Source organism: Strix uralensis, chromosome 27, assembly GCF_047716275.1.
Source record: "Strix uralensis isolate ZFMK-TIS-50842 chromosome 27, bStrUra1, whole genome shotgun sequence".
NCBI classification, from domain to species: domain Eukaryota; kingdom Metazoa; phylum Chordata; class Aves; order Strigiformes; family Strigidae; genus Strix; species Strix uralensis.
In genome coordinates this window covers 3288752-3298578 of record NC_133998.1, presented here as the reverse complement: position 1 = coordinate 3298578, position 9827 = coordinate 3288752, and the positions used below count along the sequence as shown (strand labels likewise).

At 50.3% G+C, this 9827-nt stretch overlaps 1 long non-coding RNA gene across 1 annotated transcript; it reads left to right on the top strand.

Moving 5' to 3' along the window:
- Positions 1 to 670: 670 nt before the first annotated feature.
- LOC141935473 (uncharacterized) lies at positions 671 to 7270 on the top strand. Its single transcript, XR_012626556.1, has 2 exons — positions 671 to 759; positions 3420 to 7270. It is a non-coding gene; the product is annotated as an uncharacterized LOC141935473 (long non-coding RNA).
- Positions 7271 to 9827: the final 2557 nt, after the last annotated feature.

Below are 9827 nucleotides of genomic sequence, written 5' to 3'. Positions count from 1 at the left end.
GAAGGCACCTCTGGAGAACAGCTCAGGGCTGTGTCCAGTTGCGTTTTAATTATTTCCAAGGATGGAGACTCCACAACTGCTCTGCACAACCTGCTCCAGCGTTTGACCACCTTTACAGTAAAAAAAAAAAAATTTCTCTTCTTTTTAAAGGGAACTTCCTGCATTTCAACTTACGGCCCTTGCCTCTTGCCCATTTACTGGGCACCACTGTGAAGAGTCTGGCTCCAATCACTTTAAGCTAGCCTGGCTGAAATTAAGATGAAACATTTGTTTGTAGGGAAAATAAAAGCTATTTTGGTTCCTTTGAAATTATTTACAACTTAAACCAAAGTTTGAAGTGAAAAAAAAAGAGTATTTTTGGGATGAAAAACTGCAGGCTTTGTTTAAGATATGCTTGAAATTAAATGCTTTAACTTTTTATTACACTGTAACATTCTCCATTTGAAATTTGCCTGCCTTTAATTAAAAAAGTGGGGGACCACAAGTGCCTTCAAACATGCATTTGAAAACAGAGAAACGTTTTATTTTGGGGAGAACAAAATGTTTTCATTGTCTCCACTTAAGGAAAAAAAAAAAATGTTTTGCTGTGACAAATAGGAAGGTTTCATTCTGGGTTGACCTAAAGAGAAAAAAATTTCCTCTTCCTAATTTTTTTAATTTGATATTTAAAGGCTGGACCAGCTATTTGCACAGGTCTAGGCTTCACCTCTAGGAATCCAAGAAGAGGAGCTGCGGAAGGAGGGACAGCGTTGGGATCTGGTAGGTCTCTGAAATGTGGGATTGGATGGGGCTCGTTCCTGCTGAGCAGTAGTTGTTGTAGATCTGAATTCTCCTTCGCTTGGGCGTGGGGAGGGCAGCTCAGTCTCCACGTGGGCATGGCCGTACTCTGCGCTTGACGCTGTCGAGCTCAGCTTGGTCTTGGCAGAGCTGGAGACTGTGGAATAAACGTGGAAACCCCTACACCCTCTCCTGCAGTGCCTTCCAGTTCTTCTTGGGAGGTTTCTCTTCTCCAGTTGAGGTTTTTATAGGACAACTGATGCAGTTCCTGGGCCGTGGGTGGTGCTGAAAGTCGTTATCAGCGAAAGCCTGTTTGGGCACGGGTGTGAAATAAGTCGGGGTGCTGTGGCACACCTCCCACTGCCCTGAGATCTCTGCCCATCACTGTAGCGTCTGGCCCTTTGCCTCAGGGCTTTTCAGGTCTTGGGGGGACCAGGTACTGCTAAGGATTTGATTCAAAGGAAAGGGACTTGTGGTGGACCGGAGCATGTTGGGTGCAGGCTCTGCAGCAGCGGGAGCCTCTGCCTCTCCTCTTAGCTGCTGCCTCCAGGACGTTGGTGCCACTACGTGCTCTTGCAAAGCCCAGATTTGCATGAAATCCAGAGGCGTGAGTGAGTGTGAATCCCAGGAGCTGCTGAGGGCATAAGGAGAGCAGTGTGGAGAGGGAAGAATCCATTTAGGTGGGCACCAACTGCATTAGTAAAGTTATACATCTCCCAAGAGATAAGGGAGGTAAGAGCCCAAATACTTCCGGAAAACCAAAGGCATCACAATTCCCAGCTGAGACCATGCTGGCAGCACCTTTTCCTCTTCTATGGAGCTGATGTCTAGACCGACATTGTTGGGGATTTGGGGGGAACTGGCACCCCGGGTCCCACCAGCCTCTGACCACAGCAGCAGGGATGTGCCGGGGGACAGTGGGGAGGCCAGTTCCTCCCTGGCCCCAGGTTCCCCATCCGAAAGCAGCACCCTGCGGTGGAGCAGGGCCTGGGCTGCGTGGGACGGGGGTAACACACGTCTGCTCTGAGGAGGCTGCCAGGTTATGGGGCCCCAAGGACCTGGCTGGAAGGAGCCCCTGTGTGGGCAGAGGCGGCTGTCAGGAATGCATGGCCCAAACCCAGCATCGCAGCCGTTTGCCGACAGGCTCCATTGCTTTCTGTGGCTATTGAACCTCTCCAGAGAGGCTCAGGAGGCAAATCCAGCAGAGCCAGGGCTCCTTGGAGAGGTGGAGATAGTTGCACCAGATATTTGTGGTGTAGCATAAAGAGAGGCCTGAGGGAGAGGCTGGCGTTTTCCTACTCAAATCCTGATATGTTTAAGGCATTTAAATGAGAAAATGGTGATTTTCTTTCTCGGGAGATGGTTCTAATGGCTAAACCACGAAGGCAAGCATCCCGTGGCTGCTCGCTGATCTGGTGGGCAGTCCTGCAGAGAGCCGGGTTGGGAGGATGGCGCGTGGTCCTTGCGCAGGAGCCGAGAGCCTCGCAGCTGGACCAGCCGTCCCCTCCGGAGAGGCACCCGCGGCTCCTGCCCCGTGCAGGTTCCCTGTGCGAAGCAGCACAGCCCAGAGCACGCGGGGCTGCTCCCCGCAGGGCAGCAGAATTAGGGCTGCAGCTCTCTGCCAGCCTGCGCACGGCACGGGAAACGGCACGTGTGCCTGGACCTTGGTGCCTGAGCGATCCGCAGCGCCCTTGGGGATGGAGAAACTCATTAGTCCTGTATAAACACTTGTCACGTTGGACTGGGCTTTGTGAGACAAGTTTGTCTGTGATGAGGATGGAGCCTGGGAAATGGAGACCTTGACTGACAGGTCGGGTTAAACTCCCTGACAAGCTGAGGGCTTGTGGCTACCTCCCAAAAAGGTCTCCAGGGCAGCAGCCCCTGGCCCAGCCTTCCCTTCCCAGAGTCTATTTTAGGGTAAAGCCTCGCTGCCCGCAGCACCGTACGGCAACTCTGCACTTGCTGTGGTGGCCCCGATGGGGTGTGGGAGAGCCACGGCCGCCTCCCGTAGGAACCACTCTCCAACCTCCTGCATTGGGGAACTATGTTTCGGGGTAGAAAAGAGATGCTAGAGAAAGAAGGCAGAGCATGGAGATTATTTCATCCCCCACTTTAGGTTTTGAAGCCTTAGATCAGGCCCATGGACAAAAGCATCTGGGAGAGATTATGGCCCTGACCTGGGGGCTGGTGTTTATGCCAAACGAAATGGCTCGTGATAAGAGGGCATCGCGTGGCCTGACCTGCTCTGCAGGGCTTGTTTACATCTCATAAACAGGAACATTTCACCCACACCCTCCTCCCTGGTCATCAGCAGCAAATCCTCCCTCCCCTGATTGCCTGTTTGACTTCCCTGGGTACAAAAACACGCAGAAAGGCGTAAACAGTGCTGTCCAGCAACCTGCTTTTTCTTTTTTTTTTTTTTCCTCTGAACTGAGGCTGGCCCTGGCTTGGGGAGCGGATTGTTTAGTGTCGAGGTAGCCGTGGTGAAAAGCATCCTGGTCCTTGGCTGCGTTCACACCTGCTTGGCCGGGTGGGACTTTCTTTGTTCAAGTGCAGCAGGATGCAGATTTTGGAAGTTCCTTCTTGTTTTTTTAGCCTCTCTAGAATGAGTCCAGCTCTTGTGGTCTTTGTTCATTTCCCAGTGCCTGGCTGGAGAGGGAGGCAGTGCCTGGTGGCCTGGACAGCTGCTCAAATGTTGCGTGGTCTGAAGAACAGAGGATGTGATGTTGTCCAACCTCACGACGGCAGAGGAGTCCTCCAGAACTCGAGGGAGCAACATCAACAGACAGCACTGGATCTTGCTCCGTGACCTTGTCAAAGGAGCCTGTGGATGCTAAGATTTTATATGGGTTTAAGATGAGACTGGGCAATTGCATGTACGAGAAATTGCTGAGGGGTTACTAAGTACATCTGGCTCAAGAGTTCCTCTGAGTTGGAAACAGCTGGAGACTGGGAGAGGACTTGCAGTAGTATCATATACATTTGTCTTGTTCTTACATGTCTCTGGGCATCCTCTTATGGTCACTGTTAAAGAGAAGCTCTGAGGGAACCTGAGCCCATGGCCTGACCTGGTGGGGTGGTCTATGCGAGGACCTTGTCCCTTGACTCTTGTTTATGGGGTCATTTTCTGCTGTTTTGGCATCAGCTCTCTCCTCAGGAACTGATGCTGGACTCTGCTGCTGGCTGAGCTGTGAAGCAGTGAGGCTGTTTTTAGACCTGCTCTGTAGATGAACTGGAAGCCCAAGGTGTTTCCATCTCAGCACTGAATGAGAAGAGAAGACAGGCCTGATCATGCTCAGGTGTGGGGGACATAAAGGGAGATGGATGGCTGAGACTGACCCTTCCTCCCTCCCACTCACTTCCTCGTCTCAACTCAGCCCTTTGTTCTCATTAATTTCTCTCCAAATCTTCCCTTGCACTCCAACTCTGACCTTCACTCTCTCTATAGTGCCCTTGCTTTTCTGCTTCTCCTCTTCCTCTGGTCCCCTTCATCCTCCTCCCAGCCTCCTCCTGCCCAGTTCTCCTCCTCTGTATGAAACAGCTCCCAGCCTGACAGCAAGCCTACAAAAACCAGTCTCTATAGTTTGCCAGTTCCTGGAGTTGCTGAGGAGGGAAAATTGAAGTAAACAAACAAACGGGCCATGAACACCAACATCAGTCAAGAATGCAACTTCCTGTAGCTGGCAATGGGCTAATACCTACAGTGACAAACCCAGGAAGGTGGTTCTCCTCTGCTTTAAAATATAAGGTTGTTCTTTTTTGGTTCTGCATTAAGCTCCACAATCAGAATTGCTTAGCAGCAGAGGGGGATGTAAGATGATTCCAATGGATTGACTGGTGGGATTCATGCAGAGGTTTATAATCTGCTTAGAAATATCCCCCACCCCAGAGAAGGTGCAAGTGATGGATTTGCGAGGTGAGCTCCCTGGCACGTTGTCTGCCGAGGAAGGCTTTGCACCTGCCCGGCTCTTGGATCCGTCTCCACTTCAAAGCAGGCGAGCTCTCCATCACCAGATGTCTCACAATGGGAAGGGCTGGCAGAACGGGGCAGAGGTTGTCTTTCTTTTCATCTTGATGTAGTTCTTCAACGCCAAACACGTCCCCACCTGGGGTTTGTATGGGTTAGCTTTAAGACAAACTCCGCAGTGCTTCGTCTTGGGTGTCCTGCCGGGAGGTTTAGCTGGACAAAAAAGCACAGCCTGTTCCACCATGAAGGAGGTGTCTTCTGTTCAGTTACTGTTTGTGGGTCCTACCTTGAGACCTTGCTCTGCTCTAGCTCTGTGTTAAGCCAAGTTTAGCTGGGCCTGTCCTGGTACCCAATTTCACAGCCATTGAGGAGCTGCCTTCTAATTTCAGGTTGTATTTTGTTGTGGGCCAATTCCTTCCCCCATGTAGGGGAGAAGGAACGTTGTGCCAGTGTTTGTCTTTAGCTTTCTTGACTTTTGTTCCTTCATGGAAAGAAACTGATGGGAGCGAAGGCATTTGGATAGGGGGTACCGGGGAATTCACCCTGCCTGGAGCCACGGGGCCATGACCCTCTCAGGACAGTGACTTTGGAGAAGTCATCGATGCTGAATATTTTTTGGAGGCTTGAGATTGGGTCAGTGTGGCTTGATTGCCTACCACGGGATCGGCCAGTGAGAGAGAGGCTGTGAGGGTTTCCCAGATCTGTGCTCTAAAGGGCTTGGATTTTTGATCTTGATGGGGACCTGTTGATGATGTGAACTACTTGAAACCACCTGGTGCAAAGTGAATGCTTTCCCTTACAGAGATGCTTAAACTCCTATTGATTTTAGGCAGAGCCTGTACAGGAGGTGGTTTGCTCTCGTGTTTTATTATCTAGTAATAAACATTTATTATTGTTGCTATTCACAAGTGAGCACCTCAGCACAGCAAGTCTTCAAGTGGTGACAGGAGCACGATAAATTTTGCTACCAGTTTATACCCTGATCAGTGGAGGACATTTCTTGCTTTGGGATTCCCAGGCTGTTGACAGCTGACATCTAGGTACTGGCTGCCCCAGCGAAACACTCTGTGACCTTGACATTGATGTGTGAAGGGTTAATAAGGGCTTTGCTCTGCCTCCTGTTCACATCTGCTGATTAATTCCAGCCAGGTGTCTGTGGTTCAGGTCTTAAAACAACAATTGCTGAAGTGTCTGGGAACACTTAGTTAGGCTTCACTCTGCAATTCCAAGTATGGATAAATATTTGCACCTCTGTGGCTGTAAGACACCTTTGAGATATGAAGGCAATTACTGTAGGAGTTCTTTACAAGAGAAAAAGACTGATTTCCTGGGGAGTGGTGGTGGTTCAGAGGCAGGCAGGACTCGTGGGCCCTTTTGCAGCTCTTTCTGGGTGGTCTTGGGGAAGGTCACAGGGCAGCTGGTTTTGGGTGCTGGAGGAGTTGTCATCCTACAGCACCTCTCAGGGAATTCAAACATGCTCCCACTGATTTTTGGCTTTACAGTTTCTGGGCCATGGTTGCCCCCAGTGATCCATTATTACATGGGCGAATGAGGAGGAGAAATGCAGAATCCAGAAGTATGTGCAAAGCCCCTTTCTTGAGATATCCTGAGGAAAGGTCCTGCATGGCTCAGCAGTCCTGGAAAAAATGTTTAATTTTGGTGAGTTTCTGTTTCCATCTAGGTGTAGTTTAATAGCTGTAGTGTTCTGCCTCTTTCCATTCAAGAAACCAGTGGTTTTCAGCTATATCTTTGGGGGGATACAGCCCCACGATTCTTAATTTCTAGCTGTGCCATCCTGTGATGTGTTCAAGAATAACAGAAAATGTGTCTGTGCTTTCCTGACAAGGGCAATTCGGCTTATCTGTGCCTCGCTGCACACCTAGACACTCCAAGTAAGTTACCTGCTCCTCTAACTGTGTTAATGATGGCCCTGCTGTTGCACCTCTGACCATTTTTTATGTCCTTTTTTTTGGGTTTGAGTCTAAAAATTGTATGGAGACTTGTGGACCTGAGCCATGTCTCACTCTGGCCGGTGATACACGTAACCCTCCTGAGCTGAAGTGTGACAAATTAAAACTCTCCCCAGACATCGTCATTGACTCGATTCAGAGACGTATATGGGCTACAGGATCTTTATTATTTGGCCAAATAAACGGCCTCTCAGGAGAGCTTTTCCCTCCAGCGTGTGATGAAGTTGCTTTGTCCCTCACTATCTGTACCACTGGGGAGCCTGTGGTGTATTAAAACTATTGTAATAACTTCACAGGCATTTCCACATTCAAGTGATCATAATAACGCTCATAAAGTACACTCCAGCATGAAGTATTTATGAATTATTTGACTTAAGGTGGGAAAAAAAAATATAAAAGAAGAAAAGACCTGGGCTGAATTAATAGCTCTGGAAGAACCATAAATTTAGAGGCATCATATTGCAGAGGGTTATTTTGCGTGTGCAATAAAAGGAACATTTATGGCTTTGGTGCGTAAATTTGTTTTGAATGTTTTTGAAGCAAAGACCTTTGAAATAACTTGGAACTTTTCTCCTTTCATTTTAATATTGCCTTAAAAAGAAACACCAGACACTTTGGTGCTATGCGGGAAGGCAAGCGAGGAAGGAGGTGGGAGTGCACTTAGCTTGGAATCTTGTCCTTGGGCATGACCTTGAGCAGGTGAGGAGGGTGATCAGGAGGATGCTCCCGGAGCCCTAAGGGGGATACTCAGCCCCGGGCTGGCTTGCTCTGAGCCCGCACTGGGGTTTGGTGGCCACATGTCTCCCATTCGCTGCTGTGGCAATAAATATACGTGATCCCAAATCCCTTGTTAGTAATCGTCTTGTCTGGAGGCGTTTCTGGATGCTGTTCACACGCTGCAATAAGGCAGACGGCTGTGAGATTTGTCTTCCCTCATTTCCCAACCTGAGGGTGATGCTTTTATGGGGAGATGAAGGGAAGGGAGCCAGGGGTACCGAGGAGCAGGCGTCCCGGCCGCACAGCGGGGTTAATGCCAGGCCTCTGTTCACCCTGGGTCAGAAAAGGAGACAGATTCTGCCCCTTAGCAAACTGGGAACAAAGCATTGACCGCATCCCTAGGAGGTGTTTGCAAGTGATGGGGAAGCATTTACACCTCCGATCGCCTCCTGCCCGAGGAATAGGGGTGGGAGAGTGGAGCTGGTTTAGGATGTGGCTCTCCGGGATGCCAGGGATGGTCCTTGGTGCAGGATGGCAGAGATGACCTGCTCCAGTGCGTCCTGCCCACTGCTGCACCTTCCCCGAGTCCCTGGAGCCAGTGGGGACTGGAGCTGCCAGGAAAGATGTCTGATTCAAGCAGGAGGAATGCAGACACTATTGCTCCCTGGTTTTTGTTTTTTGTTTTTTTTTTTTCTCCTTTGCTACATATCATGATCAGGCAGAACAACCTGAAGCAAAGCCCCAGCTCATAAATCCTCACTGCTGCCAGGACCCGGAGGGTTTTCTTCCCTCTGTCAAACTGAGTAATCAAATCCCCTCAAACACGTTTTTAATTGGGTAACTGAAGGCTGTAATGTTCCCTCTGGGACATCTGCGGTGTGCTTGCAGAGGCAGCAGGGAGACGCTGGCTCCCATTCCCCGGTGCGAGTGACGCCAAGCAGCAGCCGGGGCTTCTCCAGCCTGGAAGTACTTAGGGCTCCGGGGGGCTGCAGGAACCATGGCACCCACATGGGAGCAATTTGGGGAGATGCCTGCGGAGCACTGCGGTTCTGGCTGTGCTCCCCCAGGGCGGGAGCCGGTGAGGTTGGTGACTGCATGGCAGCTGTGGGGTGGGGGGATGCTGCCCCCCTTTCCCTGCTAAAGCATCGCAAGTGGGGAGCGAGGAATGACTGAATAGTTGTGAGGTTGTGCGAGAAACTACGGGGTTTCCAGTGAGGCCGCTAGAAGACATTACCTGGGCGTGGAGGCACGTTTGTCTCTTTGCTTTGAACTTTTGAGTTGCCCAGGCTAAAAATTCAAAGGGAAAGGCACACGATGTGATATTCCCTTGTCCCATCCTGGCTTCCCCTGCCCGGCCAGGCCCTTCCCACTCTGCTCTCTGCTCCCCACAGCAGCTTCTCAGCTGGGACAGAGCCAGAGTCCCACTGGGACCTTCCCTCAAGGGATGGTGGAAGAGACACGTCATGTGCTGAGAAAGTGGGGGGATGCTCTTGTATGGGTCTCCAGCAGACAGATATTGCTGGGAGTCCTGCAGCACTTGGTTTCTATCTCAGCCAAGATGGTTATCATTAATTGTACTAACTCTAGCCGTTCCTGACATCCACAGAAATGTCTAATCCTGTTTTGGAGCTACGTACATTCTTGGCCTCTCTACATCCTCCTTTCCCTGGGAATTTTCCCCTTCAGACAACTGGGCTGCGCTAGAAATGCACGTTACTGCCAAAAACCTACAGAGGGGTTCTGCTGGGTAGAAGATGTTGCAAGGGGAGCCCATGGTGGTGCGGGTGCAGGGCAGATGTTGGGGCTTTTGGGGTCTTGCTGCTGAGACCAGGGGCTGGATGTGAATCTGCCTTCCCCAAGGTGCTGCTCCAGTTTCTCAGTCACCGGCTGAGCTCAACGATGGTGCATGCCTGTCTTTCTGTAGACATTGGCCCTCCAGGTAGGGGTAAAATGGTGCTGGATTTGTAGGTAGAGGTTACATCGCTGACTTAGGTTGTTGAGGAAATCAGGAGAAATGGAGAAACTGGTTAAAGAGGTGGATGTGGTTGGGATGGAAAGGCTGTTTCCCCTTCATGGTCTGGTTTGTTGTGGTGTTGGAAAAATGACATCGAGACCTGAGGATGTCCCCGTCCCTGGGTCTCCCTGGCTCCTGCCGAGAGCCAGAGGGTGCTGCAAAGAGGTGTCAACAGCAGCTCTTCTCTGCAAGCCTGATTCTCCAGCAGTCAATGTCTGTAAGGGAAAAGAAAGCAACCCTGATCTTAACAAAATTAATAGACTGGGAGAAAAGATCCTTGTTCATTCCCATGTCACTAACAGAAAATACTTAAGTGCTGAAAACCCCTTATGCTATGGCTGTTTTGTGTGCAGGACCCACAGGTTCCCATGCAAGCCCGTGA